We start from the raw sequence: 19,181 nt of genomic DNA, 5'->3' as shown, positions 1-19,181 counted from the left end.
TTTTAAACTTTATAAAATTGTATTAGTTTTGCAATGTTTTCTTATTAAGGAGAGTAGAGCAGAAAATAGAAGTCTTGCTTCTAAGGGCACTTTGAGTTGCAGTGTTAGACATATGGAGAAGGCAATGGTACCCCACTCCAGTACTCTTGCCTGGAAAATCCCATGGATGGAGGAGCCTGGTAGGCTGCAGTCCATGGGGTCGCTAAGAGTCGGACAGGACTGAGCGACTTCACTTTCACTTTTCACTTTCATGCATTGGAGGAGGAAATGGCAACCCACTCCAGCGTTCTTGCCTGGAGAATCCCAGGGACGTGGAAGCCTGGTGGGCTGCCGTCTGTGGGGTTGCACAGAGTCGGACACGACTGAAGCGACTTAGCAGCAGCCACAGCAGTTAGACATACATCTTGTTAGATAAGGGGGGCGGTCAGGAAAAAAATCCTACTTGTTTAAACTGGTGGGGATTTGGCTTTTTGATATGAGCAGCTGTCTTCTAACTCGTGATGCTGCAGGGCCTCAGCACCATTCTCAGCAGTAAGTGCAATGTCAGGACTTTACACAAACCTGTTCCAAAATCAGGAAGCAGCCTGAGGACCTGGAAACGTGTAATATCTACTGGCACAGAGAGTGACTACAAGACTTACTAGTTCTCTGAGAAAAAATACAGAATGAAGAAGTTTTGCCCTTTCCAGGTGTGATTACAAAGCTGATGGACCCTAAGAAACCATACTTACTTAACAAACCCACAGAAGCCTTCAATTAATCACAACACACGGGACCTTGAGATCCAGGCTTCAGCTGCCTATACTCAGTGATTACGTCTGCAGTTACTGAGGGATCTGAAAGGGAAAAGTATGATGGGAAAGAGAATGAACTCCATTTTTTCAGTGACATTTGGCTGCCAGTAAGGACCCTTTGGCACTGGGGTAAAAAGCTCCAGGGCCTATACAGAAGGACAGAGATCTCTGCCGGAGAAGGTCAGTGGACAAACTTGAGGTGGGCTCTGTTCCTGCTCTTTCATAATCTGAGGAGCAGGCAGTAATGTGTTCCTGGATCCTGGGGTTGAGCTGGGTGCCTTAGCAAGTCTGTAGTAGCAAGTGAAAAACTCAACTATGTGAAATAAAAGCTGTATGAGAAAAGTTTCTTGCTGGAATTCATAGGGTAAATGAGTTAGAAGTTGAAGACGTGAAGAACAGTAGTCCCTGTGAGTCTATTATGAGAAAGACAATTTATCTTTAGATGAAATACTTTGGGGAAGACCCTACTCTACCTGGGGCTGGCGACTAGGGTAATATTTTTTACAAATTCATTTTTATTTATAATATTTTGTCATTTTTTTATTCAACAAACATTTATTCACTGCTAGTGTGTGACTGATGCTGAAGCCCCAATACTTTGGCCACCTGATGCAAAGACCTGACTCACTGGAAAAGACCCTGATGGCGGGAAAGACTGAAGGCAGGAGAAAAGGGAGGGTGGCAGAGAATGAGATGGTTGGATGGCATCACCAAATCAATGCACATGAGTTTAAGCAAACTCCAGGAGATAGTGAAGGGCAGGGAAGACTGCCATGCTGCAGTTCACGGGGTTGCAAAGAGTTGGCCATGACGTAGTGACTGAACAACAAGTGTGAGTCAGACACTGAAAGAAACAGACTACATTCCTGCATTGAGGAGGGTGAATGAGCTGGTAGTGTAACAGAACGTAGCCCTGTCTGTGGCTGTGCAGCATTTCCCCCCACCTCCTCCAATTACTGGGAAATTAGTGGTTAATTACCCAGGGATATTAGTGGTCCTGTTCAGCCATTGATCAGTGCTCGTGGGCCCCTCCATCAAGTGGCTGTCATTGAGTGACCGTTAGTGGTTCTGTTCAGCCATTGGTTGACACTGGGCCCCTCCCACAAACAACCATCAATGAGCCAGTTAGTGGTTCCATTCAGCCAACGGTGGTGGTCATCAGGCGGAGAGTGAGGTAAGAGGCAGATACCAGCCTTCTCCTCAGGACCCTCCGGTTCACCCTGCCTCAGGCCAGCCTGTGAGCTGGGGGGCCCAGAGAACAGGCTGGGGGCCGTGTCCTGCAGGGCTCCAGAGCTCTCACCACAGCCGCCCAGTGGCGCGGTCCAGTCCCGGAGGCAGCAGTGAACCTCCCCCACCATTCCTGTCTCTGCGGCCTAATGGCAGCGCGGTCCGCATGGGATGCAGCCTGTGGGACCTGGTCTCCACCATATGGGCGGCCTCAGGAGCCTGAGGGCCAGTTGGGTCCTGGGTGCCTGGCTCTGTCAGCGATGACAGCTGGGCAGGGTCTGGGGACCTGGCCTTGAGGAAGCCACCCGCTGAGCCTTGCCTCCTTTTAGCCAGGACCAGGACCTCTGAGAGGAAAGCTGTGCCTCCGGACCTCCCCCTTTCTTGTCAGGACAGAGGATAATATTCATTAGCTGGAGATTTACAGAAACATCATTACCTGAACATGACCTGACCTCTAGAACAAAGGCTCTGATACCAAGAAGTTTGTAACAACTAACCAGTTTGTAACTAACTCTCCCAAACCTTTGCAAGGAAAGGGTTTTGCTAAGAGGTTTGGGGGATTTGGGGCTTTTTAAGGCATGAACCTCCTGTCTCCTTGCATGCTATGCTATGCTATGCTATGCTAAGTCACTTCAGTTGTGTCCGACTCTGTGCAACCCCATAGACGGCAGCCCACCAGGCTCCCCCGTCCCTGGGATTCTCCAGGCAAGAACACTGGAGTGGGTTGCCATTTCCTTCTCCAATGCATGAAAGTGAAAAGTGAAAGTGAAGTCGCTCAGTCGTGTCCGACTCTTCGCGACCCCATGGACTGCAGCCTAACAGGCTCCTTTGTCCATGGGATTTTCCAAGCAAGAGTACTGGAGTGGGGTTCCATTGCCTTCTCCGGTCTCCTTGCATGGCCCTCAATAAACCTTTCTCTGTTCCAAACTCTAATGCTTTGGTATTGTTTGGCCTCACTGCCTGGGGCACATGGACTTGCAGTTTCAGTGCAGTAGGGCAGATTGGATGAAAGTGAAGACAAAAGACAACAAGCTGCCAATACCTGTAGTGAAAATAAAATGGAGGTGGCAGGTAGTTTGAGGATTTAAAACAGTGGTTCCTAAGCGTGTTTGGATTATTAGAATCACCTGTTCAGTTCAGTGGCTCAGTCGTGTCTGACTTTGCAACCCCATGGACTGCATGCAGCACGCCGGTCTTCCCTAACTCCTGGAGCCTGCTCAAACTCACATCCATCTAGTCAGCAATGCCATACATACCACCTGAGGATCCCCTGAAAATCACCCGAGGATCTTTTAAAACTCCCAAGGCCAGGCTGTACCTCAGACCAGACATAAGCTGACATGAGACGTAGGCACCAGTATACTTTGAAGATTGCTATGTGATTCCAACGTGCAGACAAGTTTGGCAACCCCTGATATGGAGGAGGGGGGTGGCCCTCTTCCTCTTAAAAAAAAAAAAAACAAAAAAACAGTATTCTGAGCTGAGCCACACAATCACACTGCTCGAAGTGGGAACTTGTTAGAAAAATAGAACCTTGGGATCCACCCCAGAACTACTGGATCAGGCTCTCCTTTTAGCAAGATGCTCGGGTTATGGTAGATGCAGCAAAGTCCAAGAAGCACTGCAAAGCAGTTGTCCTCCAAGTGTGGGCCACAGATCAGTATCACTAGAAATGTGTTGAAAATGCAAATTTTCATTCCTATTCCTGACCCACTGAGTCAAACATTTGGGGGATTGGACCCCACTGACTGTGCTGTTACAAACTCATCATGTGCTTCTGATTCACACTGATGTTTGAGAGACCCTGGCTCAAAATAGGAGTATGTTTTCTACAGATGAAGATGAGTGGATGTCAAGAGCATGGACTCATGAAATTCAGATGAGCTGTTAGGGAATCAGGATTGAAAACATGTGGGAAGAAAGATTGGATAAGTAGCCCAGGAAGAAAATTGAAGAAAATTGAAGGCCCTCAATCATCTTCCAAAATGTACCTCGAAGGTGATATGTATAAAAATACTGCCAGGTGAAATTTTTTTTATCCTTCTCTGTATGATTGACCTCAAAGAAAGTTAAGAAAAAATACAAACAGATTCACCCTTCTTCATTTGGGGTTTGCAACCCTAAATGGGCCATCCATCTGCACTCTCCAACTTGTTCCTTCTTCTTCTTCTCTGGATATCTATTTTCAGACATTTGATTCACTCCTAAAGAATAAAGGTTTACTGAAATTAGAAATACTCAGAGAAATGAACTAAGGGCTCTAGACAATCTGAAAAAAAATATTTTCAGCATTACAGAATTTATAGTCTTGCTAGTTAACTGATAGGAAGAGGATAGAATTCATCTGTATGTAAAGGCTCTGGTTTGTATGATTGAAAGTCAGCTGAAATAGATGAAATTGTTTTTTAGTCAAGATAAATTGTACTTTACCATTTCTTGATGAAAGGATGCATTATAATTCTATATGATTAGTTGTTCTGAAATGAATTATTTCAAAAGGGCTTTGGTCTATGTGTATTATGCAAATATAGTGTGAATATGCATGTGTGTATATGCGCAAACAATTCAGAAACAGGAAAATATTAGTTTTCTCTGATTGGTAGAATTTTAGATAATGGGTAATTTTTCCTTTTATGAAGGAAAAATTTGTATCTTTTTATGAAGGCACATTTGTATCTTCTACAGTAAGCATGTGTAACTTGTACAGTAAGTTTCTTTTTCAAGAAGAAAAGTTACATTAGAAAGTAAGTAGAATAAAGTTCTGCTCCATATGATGGAAATAAAACCTACAGAGGCCCTGAGTAAGGAGCTACCAGTACTGGAGAGGAACTCCAGGCAACCCCACTCTGCCCCTGGGCTGCCAATCTCACTCCAGTTAATCCCCTTTTTATCCACTTTTATACTGAGATTCTTTACAAGCTTAAAAATAGATTTGATATCAATTTAATGTTTAAAAATCTCTGACCTGGCTCCTTGAATGATCCTGAAATAACAGGTTTTTTAACTGCAGTCTGGACAGGACAGGGGGAGCTCCTATGGAATAAAGCCATCCTGCATTTTTGAGAAAGGGAAGACCCATTTGCTTTCCTTGTCAGATGTAGAGATGGTAAGGTGGACATTCACATAGGAAGATTATGTGGACATCCGTCCACTGAGTTATGGTTCTCCAGAGAAATAGAATTATATGTATATACACACACACAGAGACACACAAACACACACGCGCACACACATAAAAATACATGGGCTTCCCTGGTGGCCCAGATGGTAAAGAATCTGCCTGTAATGCAGGAGATCTGGGTTCAATCCCAGGGTTGAGAAGGTCCCCTAGAGAAGGGAATGGCTACCCACTCTAGTATTCTTGCCTGGAGAATTCAATGGACAGAGGAGCCTGGTGGGCTACAGTCCATGAGGTTGCAAAGAGTTGGACACAACTGAGTGACTTTCACTTTTGCTTTATATATATATACATATGTATGTATTCATTGTGAGAAGTTGGCTCATGTGATTATGGAGGCTGACAAGTCCCCAGATCTGCAGTTAGCAGGCTGGAGCTCCAGGAAAGCTACTGGTGTGGTTCCAAGGCAAAGGCCAACAGGCTTGACATCCAAGAAAGTCACTGTTTCACTTGAGGTGCAAAGGCAGGGGAAGGAAATGGCAACCCACTCCAGTGTTTTTGCCTGGAGAATCCCATGGACAGGAGCCTGGTGGGCTGCCGTCTATGGGGTCGCACAGAGTCGGACACGACTGACGTGACTTAGCAGCAGCAGCAAAGGCAGGAAAAAAATGCATTTTCCAGCTTGAAGCCAATCAGGAAGGAGGAGTCCTTTCCTATTTGGAGAGTATCAGTCTTTCCTTCTACTCAGGCCTTCACGTGATTTGAGGTCCACACACTAAGAAGGGTAGTTTGCTTCACTAAGTTTATTGATTTAAATATTAAACACATCCAAAATCACTGTCACAGAAACACTCAGAATAATGTTTGACCAAGCATCTATGAAACTTATGACCCACTCAAGTTGACACATGAAGGTAACCATCATATCCACTTAGAAAACTGTGACCTCAATGGAGGTCAGACCACCTCTAAAGAACCTGGGCTTTTCCTGAATTACTTACTTTTTGCCCCAACAAATTTGCTTTCCAGGCTGTTCACCAGAACTGGCCCTGCTGCCTCCATTAACAGAGTCTGTAGGGCTTGAGGCCAACCTGAAGACTCTTCTTGGAGAATCATGTACTGCTGTCTGGGGCACCAGGATCTGGCATTATCATCAAAGTACCCGGAAAGACCAGGCATTCATGGTTATCTGGCATCACCTCCCTGTGTTCCCCTCCATGGCTGGCCCGCTGCTCTGAGAAGCATGGTCCTGTAGAATGTAGAGGAAAGATGAGCAAGTCTGGAATCAAGAGACTTATTACCTTTGTTTCCTTAGACAAATAACATTTTAGTCTCTTTTTATCTAACTGTGAAATGGGAATACCCACAGCCCTCATAAGATTTTGTGAATCTTAAATTAGTACTAATCATCAAAAACTATACAAATGGCACTTCCTATTATTTTTAGTAGCTAGAACTAAATTCATATGAAAGAATCATTGACACTACTATTTTTACAGTGTAATGACTATTTGGAGTGTAAACTTCTGGAAGACAGAAACCAGTCCACACAACTGTATAGTAGGTGGGCAGGTAATATCCTTATACAGATAATGTCCTTAATACAAATGTTGCTGATGACAAAAGAATAGTCTTTTAATCTTTATCCTTAATACAAATGTTGCTGATGACAAAAGAATAATCTTTTAATCTTTTTCAATTGGCTTAAAATTTCCTTATTTATGGCACACTAAATATGTCTTCACAGAAAAAGGATTGCCAGATAAAATTCAGGATGCCCAATTAAATTTGAATTTCAAATAAATAATGACTACTTTTTTAGTACAAGTATGCCCCATGCAAATCGTTTGCTGTTTATCCAAAATTCAAATTTAACTAGGCATTCTGTATTTTTATTTGTTAAATCTGGCAACTTATTCAGAAAGGCAGTTGGCAAAATTTCATGTTAAAATTGAACATTAACATTTTCTTAGATGATGAATACTTAAAACATACTATATGAAAAATACTATATTTAAGAGTTTTTAATGGTCATGCAACTGTTTGGCATTTAAAAATGATTTACTTAAAAAGGTAATGGACCTAAATATGTTATAACCTTACTAGTTTCAAGATGAGGACAATAATATTTAATGTACAGGACTGTTTCCATGTTTACCTGGGATTACATGTGAGAAAGTTCTTTGTAAATTAGACCCTGAAAAAGAGTCTCAGAGGAGCATGGACATCGCTATCTTTCATTCTCACTGTTGCCATTTATTGCTGTGTGACTTTGGAAAATCTACTTAACTTTTCTATGCCTCATTTTCTCATTTATAATATAAGGACAATAGTAAAACTGACCAATAGGAGTTTTATGAGGAGGGAAAAATAAAACACATATGTAATGCTTCATGCATAATAAAGCACTTCGTATAAACCTTAGACTTAAAAAAAAATCTAGAAAGTGACCCTTTATAGAAAATCAGTAATATGCAGGGAAATTATGGTCCTAACTCCAAGCATACAGACAAAGGTCCACATAGTCAAGGCGATGATATTCCCAGTGAGAGCTGGACCATAAAGAAGGCAGAATGCCAAAGAATTGATGCCTTCGAACTGTGGTGCTGGAGAAGACTTCTGAAAGTCTCTTGGAAGCAAGAAGATCAAACCAGTCAACCACAGGGGAAATCAAACCTGAGTACTCATTGGAAGGACTGATGCTGAAGCGCCAGTATTTTGGTCTTCTCATGCGAACAGCCAACTCATTAGATAAGTCCCTGATGCTGGGAAAGATTGAGGGCAGAAGGAGAAGAGGGAGTCAGAAGATGAGATGGCTAGACGGCATCACCAATGCAATGTGTATGAACTTGGGCAAACTTCGGGAGATGGTGAGGGATAGGGAGGCCTGGTGTGCTGCAGTCCATGGGGTTGCAGAGTCGGACACAACTGGGCAAACTGAACAACAACAATTGCAAGTATAAACTCTTCCTGTGTCTGAAGTTTCCTTAGAATAGGGCATGTTTTGCTCCTGTGCCATCAAGTGCTCAGCCCTTGCTGTTGACAGGATGGGCTAAGACATGGGGCTCTCACCACAGGTCCTCTTAGTGAATATAAAGGTAGCAACTCTCTTTCTGCTCTGAACATGTCCTTACAGGCTTTCCTGCAAATGTGTCAAGCTTCCAAAAGTTTATATCAGTCCATATCACTGTTTTAACTTTGAAAACAGCATTAATATAACCATCAGGAAAATACAGCATGTTTTACAATTGCTGCCTTAACTTTAGAAATCAACCTGATGGGGATACAGTCATGCTTCTTGTTACCTCAGAGCCTTGGCATGCTCCCTCTGCAAAAAGAAGCCAAGAGAAATCATTAAGCATGAGCTCACCTGTGAGGTCAGGCCCTCAGACCACTAGGCTTAGGGAGGCATTGTAGTGGACTTGCCTGTCTCGAGGGGGTTTGAAAGGTTTAAGAGCAAAGATTGTAAGGTAAAAGGCTATACATCTTTTTCTTTTGGTAGATTCTAGGTTCCTCATGACTAATAAATATTTACATTAAACTCATGACCAATGAATACGTATGCTCTCAAATGTTCCTTCAGGAATTGTTCAGGTTTTCCTGGTACTTCATGAAAAGAAGGAATGATTGGATCACAATCTCCCAATTTTTCTCCCAAGGTTCAAGTTTATTTGATTAACTAGGTGATCAACAGCCATTTGTTCCATTAATTATGTTCTCTCATGTTAATACAGTTATCTTAAATTCCACATTTTAAAAGTAAATATTACTACTTCGGCATAGAGGCATGCTTTATTGTATGAATCGCCAAGTTTTTAAAATAGAGCTTTAAAAAAAAAAAAGATGAGATTGATAAAGTTAAGACAAAAAATGGAGTTGGACTCTCAGACTCCTTCTTTATGGCCAGCTCTGCCTGATGGCATCGTGCCTTCTCACACCCCCTCATCCCCACCCACTCACATTTTACTGAGCAGCTGTGCCAGGATTTCATACAGGAAAGGCTTTATGCCACATGGTTTTTTCAGACATCACATCTAAATCATCTTCATTAGCCTTGAAAACTTGGATCCCTAGCAGGGTTTCTGGCACCCCAAACAGCAGAAGCCCTGTGTGTGAGCTTGAGGCATGAAGCCACAGCCGCAATGGCATCCTCTGGTTGAAATGCATTTTCAACAACTTGTGTGCCACTGAATGCTGCTTCTTGCCTCCTTTTGGTGACAGGAAACTTCAAAAGATTTGGGTGTATAAGATTTACAATGCATTGTTGAACAGAGGAAATCATGCGTCCTTTGGAAGTTTCCTGGTGTTTAAGGAGATGTGCGATGGTCATGTTTTCTAATGTAAATATCAGAATCTTTGACTGTATTTGTTGAAGTAAAGGGACAGAATATCTAAAATCAGAATTATGGATGGTAAGTATGCCTCTCAGGAGTCAAAAGACCAATGATCTTTTTTTTTTTTTGCTTCAGTATCAGCTAGGAAGTCAGTCTTCTGGTCTCTTCCCAGTTCTCTCTCGATTTTTCTAGTCTCTCTCCAGTGTTTTATGTTTAGAAAGATTCTTTTTTCTCCCCCTGAATTATCTGTCTATAACCCAGGCCACAGGGAAAAACATCAAGATATCAGAAGCCATGCTGCTGGAAAACTTACTAGATGAAAAACTCTTTTGGCTCCCAAACATAAACATGCAAACTTGAGCAGATTTCATGGTCCCTGAGAAGCACCCCTAACCCTAGAATCGGCTCTGTGCTCCTCAGTCAATGTTAACCCTACTCTTACCCTAAAAATATTGCTTTTCCAGGATAATAGTAGTAATAATAATACTGATAATGATAACAGTTGTTATCAAGCTCTGACATTTAGCCAGAGCTTCCCAAGTGTTGGAGGACTTGCAAACTCATTTAAATGTCCGTGTAGTTTCCTTTAAAGTCTTCCTGGAAGTTTTGAGAGCTTCTCTGAGGATAACATATTTTTGAATTTAGAGTAAAACTGCATTTTATTAGAAACAATATTTAGAATTTCAGGAGGAAAAAGTCAGAAAATATGAATAATCAAGACAAAAGGAAGAGCTGAAAGCACCCTCCATCTCTTGCTCTGCATTGCTCACCAGCAGAGTCCCCGGGGAAGCAGTGCTCTTCCGAGGCAGAGGCCAGGAGGAAGTGCCCTCCCATGCAGTGGGTCCAGAGGTCCCCATGGGCTGTATGCCTCCCAGGCTTTGAGGACTGAAACTTGGAATCCTAGCCCTTGAACTGAATCCTCCGTCCCTGCACTCATCCTCACCGCACCCCCTGCCCTAACCTGGAAAAGTTAAGGAGAGGGCCAGGGTGCCAGATATCTGCACAGGAGGAGTTCAGGTATGGAAGGCTAAGATGTATTTGTGATGGGCAGCTGGAGAGCTTGTCTTAGAAGCTGCATTTGCACACAGGCATACTACATTTACCCAGAGAATATTTAAGAAATGGATATAATTGATGTTGGATTCTGACAGAGACTGTGATGGGGCAAAAATCCTCCTATGATAACCCTTGATGTTGGCTTGTGGTTGACCCCACAAGGGAGAGAAACTTAATAGCACTTGTGCTCAGTTAGCCGAGAGAAAAGGTAGCCGGGAGGCAGGAAGAGGCAGTTGCGGCAGAGAAAGGGGCCCGGGACAAAAGCTCTTATGTCATCTGCAGGCCTGGGGCAGGTTCCCCCGGGACCCAAGCGGAGCAAACTCAGTTTGCTTGCTTTTGTCCTTAATGAATTAGAAGGAAGTCAAGGAAGCCTGTGTGATTGTAAGTCAGGGAAATGGAGTGGCTATTAAAAGCTTGCAACATCAAACTTTCCCACTGGAACTGAGCCAACCCAGGGCAGATGTGTCAAGCATCTGCTTTTGGCTGCTTTCCTCGTTCACTCAAGGAAGGGGGCAGGGGTAAGCAAGAAGCGGGTGCAGAAAGATGCAAATGTTGTTGGTAATGTTGCATCCAATCCCAAGTGGGGAGACCTACAGGTAAATGGAGCCCCACTTAGATAACAGTCTGGAAAACAAGAGCAAAGACAGAAAACCAAACAGCTCTCTGCATAGGAATGAGAGGGGAAGGGGGCAAACTTGGTGGAAAGTCAGGGCTGCCTAGAGGCAGAACAAATAACCACAGGCTGGAAAAGTACAGTGGAGGGGAAATGTGGGCTCGGCAGATTCCTCACAGGGTTCAGGGTGATTTTCCTTGGCATCCTATCAATTCTGTTGCTGTTGCCTCTGAGTTGGACCATCTCGTGCTCTAAGTAAGCACATTCTCCATATTTTCACTAATGGGGAGTGGGGAGAGCTTTCTGAGGCCCACAGGAGGCCCGGAAACCATAAAGGAAAAGGTTGACAGATTGGAATAGTTAAAAAGTCAAAACTTTTACTTGGCAAAATCAGCTCACATGAACAAATTTAAAAGTCAAATGAAGACTGTGGGAAAATATTTGCAACACATAGAAAAGACAAAGAGTTAACATCCATCAGAGCTAAAAAGCTCCTCCAAAACAGTATATAGAAAGATGAAAGGGGAAAAAATGAACAAATGATAAGAGGCATTTTAGAGAAGAAATTACGGAGACAATAACATTTGAAAAATGCCCAAACTCACTAACAGTGATAGTAATTGAAATTAAAACAATAGTTCTTTTTTTTCTGGTTAAGTTGGCAAAAATTGAGTAAGTTTTTGATGATATATAGAATAAGAAGATAAAGCCCTTTACATTTTGTTAATAGGTGTGACCATTTCAAAAGAGAATTTGGTAGAATTTATTAAATTTAAAATAAGCACATTTTCCAACCAAGCAGTCCCACATACAAGATTCTGTTTCAGAAAAGCTCTGCCTCTAGAGGGAAAGAGGTGTGTGTGTGAGGTGTGTGTGTGTGTGTAACAGCCCAAAACTGGAGATAAACTAAATGCTAGAAATAGAGAAGTGGACAAATAAATCATAGAACATTCACACCAAGGAATATTCCAGGACCACCGAAAAGATGAGTTGGATCTGAATGTATAGACATATAGTATGTTAAACTGAAAAAAAGACTCAGAAATATATTACATATTTATTAGGTATATAAAATACATAGTATATATGTACATATATAGTATAATCCTATTTTATGAAAATCAAAGCAAATATTTTATCTGTGTTTGTATACATAGTATATAAAAAAGTGTATACATAGACATACACACTGCAAACTAATGAAAGTGATTAGATGTCAGGGGATGAGGCAATTAACTAAAAGAAAATTGTTATATTTCTGTGTTGCTTGAATTTGTTGCTATAGCCTCTGTTACTGTCTTAGTTAAAAAGCACAATGAAGTGATGTAAACACATGCAGGCACATGCAGGCACAGGTGCGCTCCTATTACCCTCCTCTGGTAAGCAGCATGCTAGTTGTAGAGTAAGAATGTGGTATATAGAACAAAACCCTTTGCTGTTTTTTCAAGATTGCTGACTGGCAGTAATGGGCAATTGTGGAGACAGTTCTCAACTGGGAACCAAAGAAACTGGACACTGCCTCCCCCACCCCAACTCCTGATGGTAAGATGATACACCTCAGCAGAACCTCAAGCAGCATTCCCCACATTGCCATCTCAGAGCTTGTAAAACAACAAGAAGTCACATTCTTTAGAAGTCCTACCTCATTAGAGTCCTTCTGAGGTCAAGTATGTAGAGTATTTGAAAAGTGGGTGGCAAACAGTAGGTGATAGTAGATTTTTATTACTGAAGTGGTCAGAAATCTAGTGTGAAAAGAAGGGGATTTCAGCTTCCATCTGCTTTCCCAAAGGCTGAAGTCTTCTATTTCTGCTTTATTGACTATGCCAAAGCCTTTGACTGTGTGGACCACAATAAACTGTGGAAAATTCTTAAAGAGATGGGAATACCAGACCACCTGACCTGCCTCTTGAGAAACCTGTATGCAGGTCAGGAAGCAACAGTTAGAACTGGACATGGAACAACAAACCGGTTCCAAATAGGAAAAGGAGTATGTCAAGGCTGTATATTGTCACCCTGCTTATTTAACTTATATGAAGAGTACATCATGAGAAACGCTGGGCTGGATGAAGCACAAGCTGGAATCAAGATTGTTGGAAGAAATATCAATAACCTCAGATATGCAGGTGACACCACCCTTATGGCAGAAAGTGAAGAAAAACTAAAGAGGCTCTTGATGAAAGTGAAAGAGGAGAGTGAACAAGTTGGCTTATAGCTCAACATTCAGAAAACTAAGATCATGGCATCCGGTCCCATCACTTCATGGCAAATAGATGGGGAAACAGTGACTGACTTTATTTTTGGGGGCTCCAAAATCACTGCAAATGGTGACTGCAGCCATGAAGTTAAAAGATGCTTACTCCTTGGAAGAAAAGTTATGTCTAACCTCAGTTCAGTTCAGTCACTCAGTCATGTCCGACTCTTTGCAACCCCATGAATTGCAGCACGCCAGGCCTCCCTGTCCATCACCAACTCCCGGAGTTTACTCAAACTCACGTCCATCGAGTCAGTGATGCCATCCAGCCATCTCATCCTCTGTGGTCCTCTTCTCCTCCTGCCCCCAATCCCTCCCAGCATCAGAGTCTTTTCCAATGAGTCAACTCTTCGCATGAGGTGGCCAAAGTACTGGAGTTTCAGTTTGAGCATCATTCCTTCCAAAGAACACCCAGGGCTGATCTCCTTTAGAATGGATGATTGGATCTCCTTGCAGTCCAAGGGACTCTCAAGAGTCTTCTCCAACACCACAGTTCAAAAGCATCAATTCTTCGGTGCTCAGCTCTCTTCACAGTCCAACTCTCACATCCATACATGACCACAGGAAAAACCATAGCCTTGACTAGATGGACCTTTGTTGGCAAAGTAATGTCTCTGCTTTTCAATATGCTATCTAGGTTGGTCATAACTTTCCTTCCAAGGAGTAAGTGTCTTTTAATTTCATGGCTGCAGTCACCATCTGCAGTGATTTTGGAGCCCAGAGAATACAGTCTGACACTCTTTCCCCATCTATTTGCCATGAAGTGATGGGACTGGATGCCATGATCTTCGTTTTCTGAATGTTGAGTTTTAAGCCAACTTTTTCACGCTCCTCTTTCACTTTCATCAAGAGGCTTTTGAGTTCCTCTTCACTTTCTGCCATAAGGGTGGTGTCATCTGCATATCTGAGGTTATTGATATTTCTCCTGGCAATCTTGATTCCAGCTTGTGCTTCATCTAGCCCAGCATATTAAAAAGCAGAAACATTACTTTGCCAACAAAGGTCCATCTAGTCAAGGCTATGGTTTTTCCAGTAGTCATGTATGGATGTGAGAGTTGGACTATAAAGAAAGCTGAGCACCGAAGAATTGATGCTTTTGAACTGTGGTGTTGGAGAAGACTCTTGAGAGTCCCTTGGACTGCAAGGAGATCCAACCAGTTCATCCTAAAGAAAATCAATCCTGAATATTCATTGGAAGGATTGATGCTGAAGCTGAAACTCCAATACTTTGGCCACCTAATGCGAAGAACTGACTCATTGGAAAGACCCTGATGCTGGGAAAGATTGAAGGTGGGAGAAGAAGGGATGACAGAGGATGAGATGGTTGGATGGCATCACCAACTCAATGGACATGAGTTTGAGTAAACTCTGGGAATTGGTGATGGACAAGGAGGCCTGGGCTGCTACAGTCCATGGGGTCACAAAGAGTCAGACATGACTGAGTGACTGAACTGAACTCAAGTCTTCTATGTTTTTTTCTGGTGAAATGTGGGCAAGTGACCTAAAGGGGAGTTTGGAATTTCCTTCCTCCTGGATGGTTACAGGCAGTGTTACTGGAGTGGGGAAGAGGTCTTAGGAAGAATCAGAGAAGGGATGGGAATGGCAAAAAGGCAAGACCACTCCTCTGATTTCTCATGAAATCAAGCCAAGGTGAATCATGAGATCTTTAGCCTTCCTAAACCTAGGCCAACTGCAGAGGAAGGGAACACAGCGACTCACTGGTCATTCCATGGGATTTCCAATTGAAGTGACAAGTATTTACAAGGTGAGAGGAAGAAAATGGCACTGAGAAATGCAATCCCCAACATAGTAAGGACAGGCTGGGCCCCAACTGTCCATGATGGAGATAAGCAGAGACCCTGAGGGATGTAGAGTTTGGCAATTGTCAATACCAGCTCCTGGATGCTCTCATGTTAGGAGTAATTATTCTAATAAGTTGGCAGATTCCCTTTGTTTTCAGCTTCTCACCAGAAGGTTAAAACTAGGTGGTAGAAAATATGGAAAGAAACTTGAAATAAGAGTATTTTGAGGTTGAAATGATAAGTATAATTTTTATAATTGAATTGGACTAAAAAAAATCACTGCACTAGATAAATTTAAAGTGGAAAGAGAAAAAGGTGAGGACCCTGTTCTATGCTGATTTTGCAGTATGTGTCTACTTGTAGTAGGAGGAGGGCTTTCAGAAAAAAAAAAAAAAAAGGTCAGGAGTTTGAGGCCAAGAAATGTATGTGTATTTCCTGAAATTATGCTCACAATTCCCTTCTTCCATCTGCCAGTCTCTGTTCCTTCTCTTTGATCCTAAGGAGACATTTCCTTCCCTCATTCATGGAGTCATATAGATTAAAGGGATCCCAGATAAAGAAATTAGTTCATCTTTAAGGTAAAAAGGATCAGGAGAGCTTTTTCTTATTGTTGGCTTATTCATTTTAAAGTACCATACTTTTAAGGCAATGTACTAGAAAGAGAAGTGAAAATGAAATCCAGAGATTTAAGGGGTCTGGAACAAATATCTTAACCTTCCTTGGGCTCAGTTTCCTCATCTCTAAAATCTGGCATTAGTACAATTAGATAAACTCCTAGATTTCCTCTAGTTCTTACATTATTTCAGCTTTACTTCATAGAACTGAAAGGGACCCGGGCTGGCATCTAGTCAAAACCCGTACCCTATATAAAAATGTTAGATGGGAAAAGTCAAGAGATATATTGAATTTCATGAATGAATGTCTTTATGTCTTAGAATAAACTGAAACTTTCCTTGAAATATACATTATATAGATTAAAAAATGGTTTCCTCCAGCCACATTACCCATTCCTTTTGTATGTGACTACAGCATTTATCCATCAAAGCGCTCTGAGCTGGACTCCAGGGTGAGGTTCCTGAAAGTTCCCTGAAGAGGAGCATGATGGTTCTGCACCACCGACACACTTAGGCAGAGACCAGGGATGCTCAAGAGTAAACACTATTAGGATTAGGTTATGCCGGTGGCAGCAGCGGACACACTCCTAAATCCAGGAGCTTGACAAACACAAAGGATTATGTTTTGGTCATGTGAAGTACGTGGGTCAGCACGGCTGTCTGTCATCCAGTGACTCAAGAGTCCAGGCTCTCTCCATCTTGTGCTGCGGACATCTCACTGTGAGACTCCAGGGGCATCCTGCAGGGGAGGAGATGGATGGAGAACGCACACTGACTGCTCAGAGTCTAGGTCAGAAGTGCCGTATCCCTTCTGCTCTCATTCTTAACTACCAGAACTCAGTGACAAGTCTCCAGCTCACGTGAAAGTCCCCTGGAAAGTGTCAGCACATGGACAGTCAGTGAGCACTAGCTGTCTCTGGCTTCCCCGGTGACTCAGGGGTAAAAAACCCACCTGCCAATGCAGGAGATGTGGGGTTGATCCCAGGGTCGGGAAGATCCCCTGGAGATGGAAATGGCAACCCACTCCAGTATCCTTGTGTGGAACATCCCATGGACAGAAGAGCCTGACTAGCTACAGACCATGGGGTCGCAAAAGAGACGGACGTGATTTGGGGACTAAACCACCACCACAAGCTGTTTCTGGATGACTCAATCAGGGACACAAAATTACCAAGTGAAGAGCTGGTCCCTGCCTCCCATTTTTGGAGTGGGTGGCCAAAAACCTCAGTTTTTAATTTGATACTCTTTTAAACTTCTCCAAAAAGATATTAGTTTGGGACAACTGAGGAATATTGCTAAGAAGTAGATCTTCTCAACTGCAACTCATCCCACATAGAGATGGAGCTGCCTTTAAGTGGCAGCATCATGCTGTTTCTTCACAACATCTTGAGGACAACTAAAATCCTCATGTCATTGTTCAGAGGAAATGCTACCAAGCTGGGCTTCACATTTTCTAAGTGGCCTCGTCACTCGACTTTAAACCTAAACACAGGACTTTCTGTTTATTCTGTTCAGTGTCATCCTGTTATTTTCAGACACTTGCTTCAGCCTTCTGAATTTTTCATTTTATCATTTATCATAATAGCTATTTCTTCAGAATTTGCATCCTACACTCCCTGGATGAGTATGTCTTCGGTGTCTACATCCAAGTTCTTGAAAAATATAGGCCAAGGGCAGAGCCTCCAGTGGAACCCCAGAGACACCTCCCCGAGGGGCATCACAATTCATTACTAAGCACAGTGGGTCCCTTTGTTCCACTAGCTTCAGGTCTTCCTCACTTCCCACACTATCAACCAGTTCATATTTCTCTGAGTTCTCAAGGATTTCTTGAGATTTCATGACCTGCTTGGATGAAAACGGAATTCCTTGACCTACTCCTACTCCTTCATAGTCTACTGGTTGATGGCACCACCCAGCCACGTGCTGGAACCCTGGGCGCAGTCCTGATCCTTCCCCTCCCTCGCCTCCTTCAGAAGGGGACGGCAGAGAGCAGGGTGGTGCTGCTGGCCTTCTGGACCACTGCTCCCTCCTGGTGCCCTGGCAGCGGCCTCTAAGCGTCTCTGTGCGTCTCTGGTCTTTTCTCCTCCTGTCCTTCCTCTTCATCCTCACTGGAGTTCTTTCAAAACTGTGGGTCATATTCTCTAACACCCCTGGATAAAACCACCCAAATTCTATAGTGTAAGGGCAATATTAAAAAGACTTAACAAGTAGTTGAGCATGAGCAATGATCAAAGAGAAGGCCAGCAGGAAAAAAGTGGGGCAGCCCCCTAAGGGCTCCTAGAAGCTCCCTCCCACAGCTTCCACCCCGGGCAGTGGTTTTAGCAGACCCCGCATTTGCATCTCAACAGGGTAGTTCTCTTTTCTCCTTCCTTTCAAAGCTCCTTCTTGTCTCCTCTGAGGCTGGAAAGTTGTTCTTGTCATCATGCATTTTGTCCCACTCTCTGGCTTTTGGTAAAAAAAACTGGCTAGTCTTTCGGGCTTTACTCTATTGAGTCAGAACCGAGGTTTTAGCATTCAAAAATAAATAAATAAATACAACAAAAGCTACCCCCCAGCTTCTCTCCTCCCCTAAGCGCCAGGCTCTTAGAACTGAAAGCTTTCAAGGCTTGCTTTTTATATTCTCAGCCAGAAATTGGGCTCTGTTCTGACTGGATCCTTTTGTGTCTTTTCTTTAGGGGCAGTCAACCTTCATCTCTTGGTCTGGATAAATGGTGAAAGAGTCACAAGGTAAAAAAAAAAAAAAAGATTTTCTGAGAAAGAAAAAGACTTCTCATAGTATTTCAAAATATTATTCCAATTCTTTGTTGATCTGTCCACCAACTCTACTAAATTCAGCTTCATGTGGGCAGGAACCAATGTTTGATTGACTTCTGCTTTCCCAGTGCCTAAGATGTATTAGACGCTCATTAAATGCTTATTGACTGAGTGATTAAACCAGTGAACAAAGGGTAGACCATATCTATGGCATTTTGCTAATTTTCCAGTATATTTTATAAAAAAGGAAATGGAATAATTTGACTTAGCTCCTCTGTTTTTGCTTGGCTCAGACTGCACAAATAGGAAAATGTATTGCTTCTTCTGAACAGGATTTCAGAAACCACAGTGATTTCAAGACCACATCCATGGCAATCAATTTTTGTAGGGAAAAAAATCAGAATGTGTGCATAAGGAAAGAGAAAATGTAATAACAGTATTTGCAGCTACAATTAGCGTACTAATTGTAATTTTTCAAATAGAAAAAAAAAGCATTTTGTTGTTTTCTCATCTTTATGGCTATTTTCTCCTATTATTATTTAATTCATGTAATTTTATAAAAGTGAATCAGTAGCTTTGTCTGGACCCTTCTTTTCAAAGCCTGCCCAACCTACTGGA

General features: G+C 42.6%; 1 long non-coding RNA gene across 1 annotated transcript; it reads left to right on the top strand.

Annotated features, from left to right (window-relative positions):
- Positions 1-369: 369 nt before the first annotated feature.
- Positions 370-18,358, top strand: LOC123328262. The gene is made up of 3 exons (XR_006543104.2): positions 370-974; positions 12,591-12,684; positions 16,225-18,358. It is a non-coding gene; the product is annotated as an uncharacterized LOC123328262 (long non-coding RNA).
- The last annotated feature ends 823 nt before the right edge of the window (positions 18,359-19,181 follow it).

Source organism: Bubalus bubalis, chromosome 11 (assembly GCF_019923935.1).
Source record: "Bubalus bubalis isolate 160015118507 breed Murrah chromosome 11, NDDB_SH_1, whole genome shotgun sequence".
Classification (NCBI taxonomy): domain Eukaryota; kingdom Metazoa; phylum Chordata; class Mammalia; order Artiodactyla; family Bovidae; genus Bubalus; species Bubalus bubalis.
Note: the sequence above shows the minus strand (reverse complement) of the source record. Positions and strands in the feature narration are given on the sequence as shown.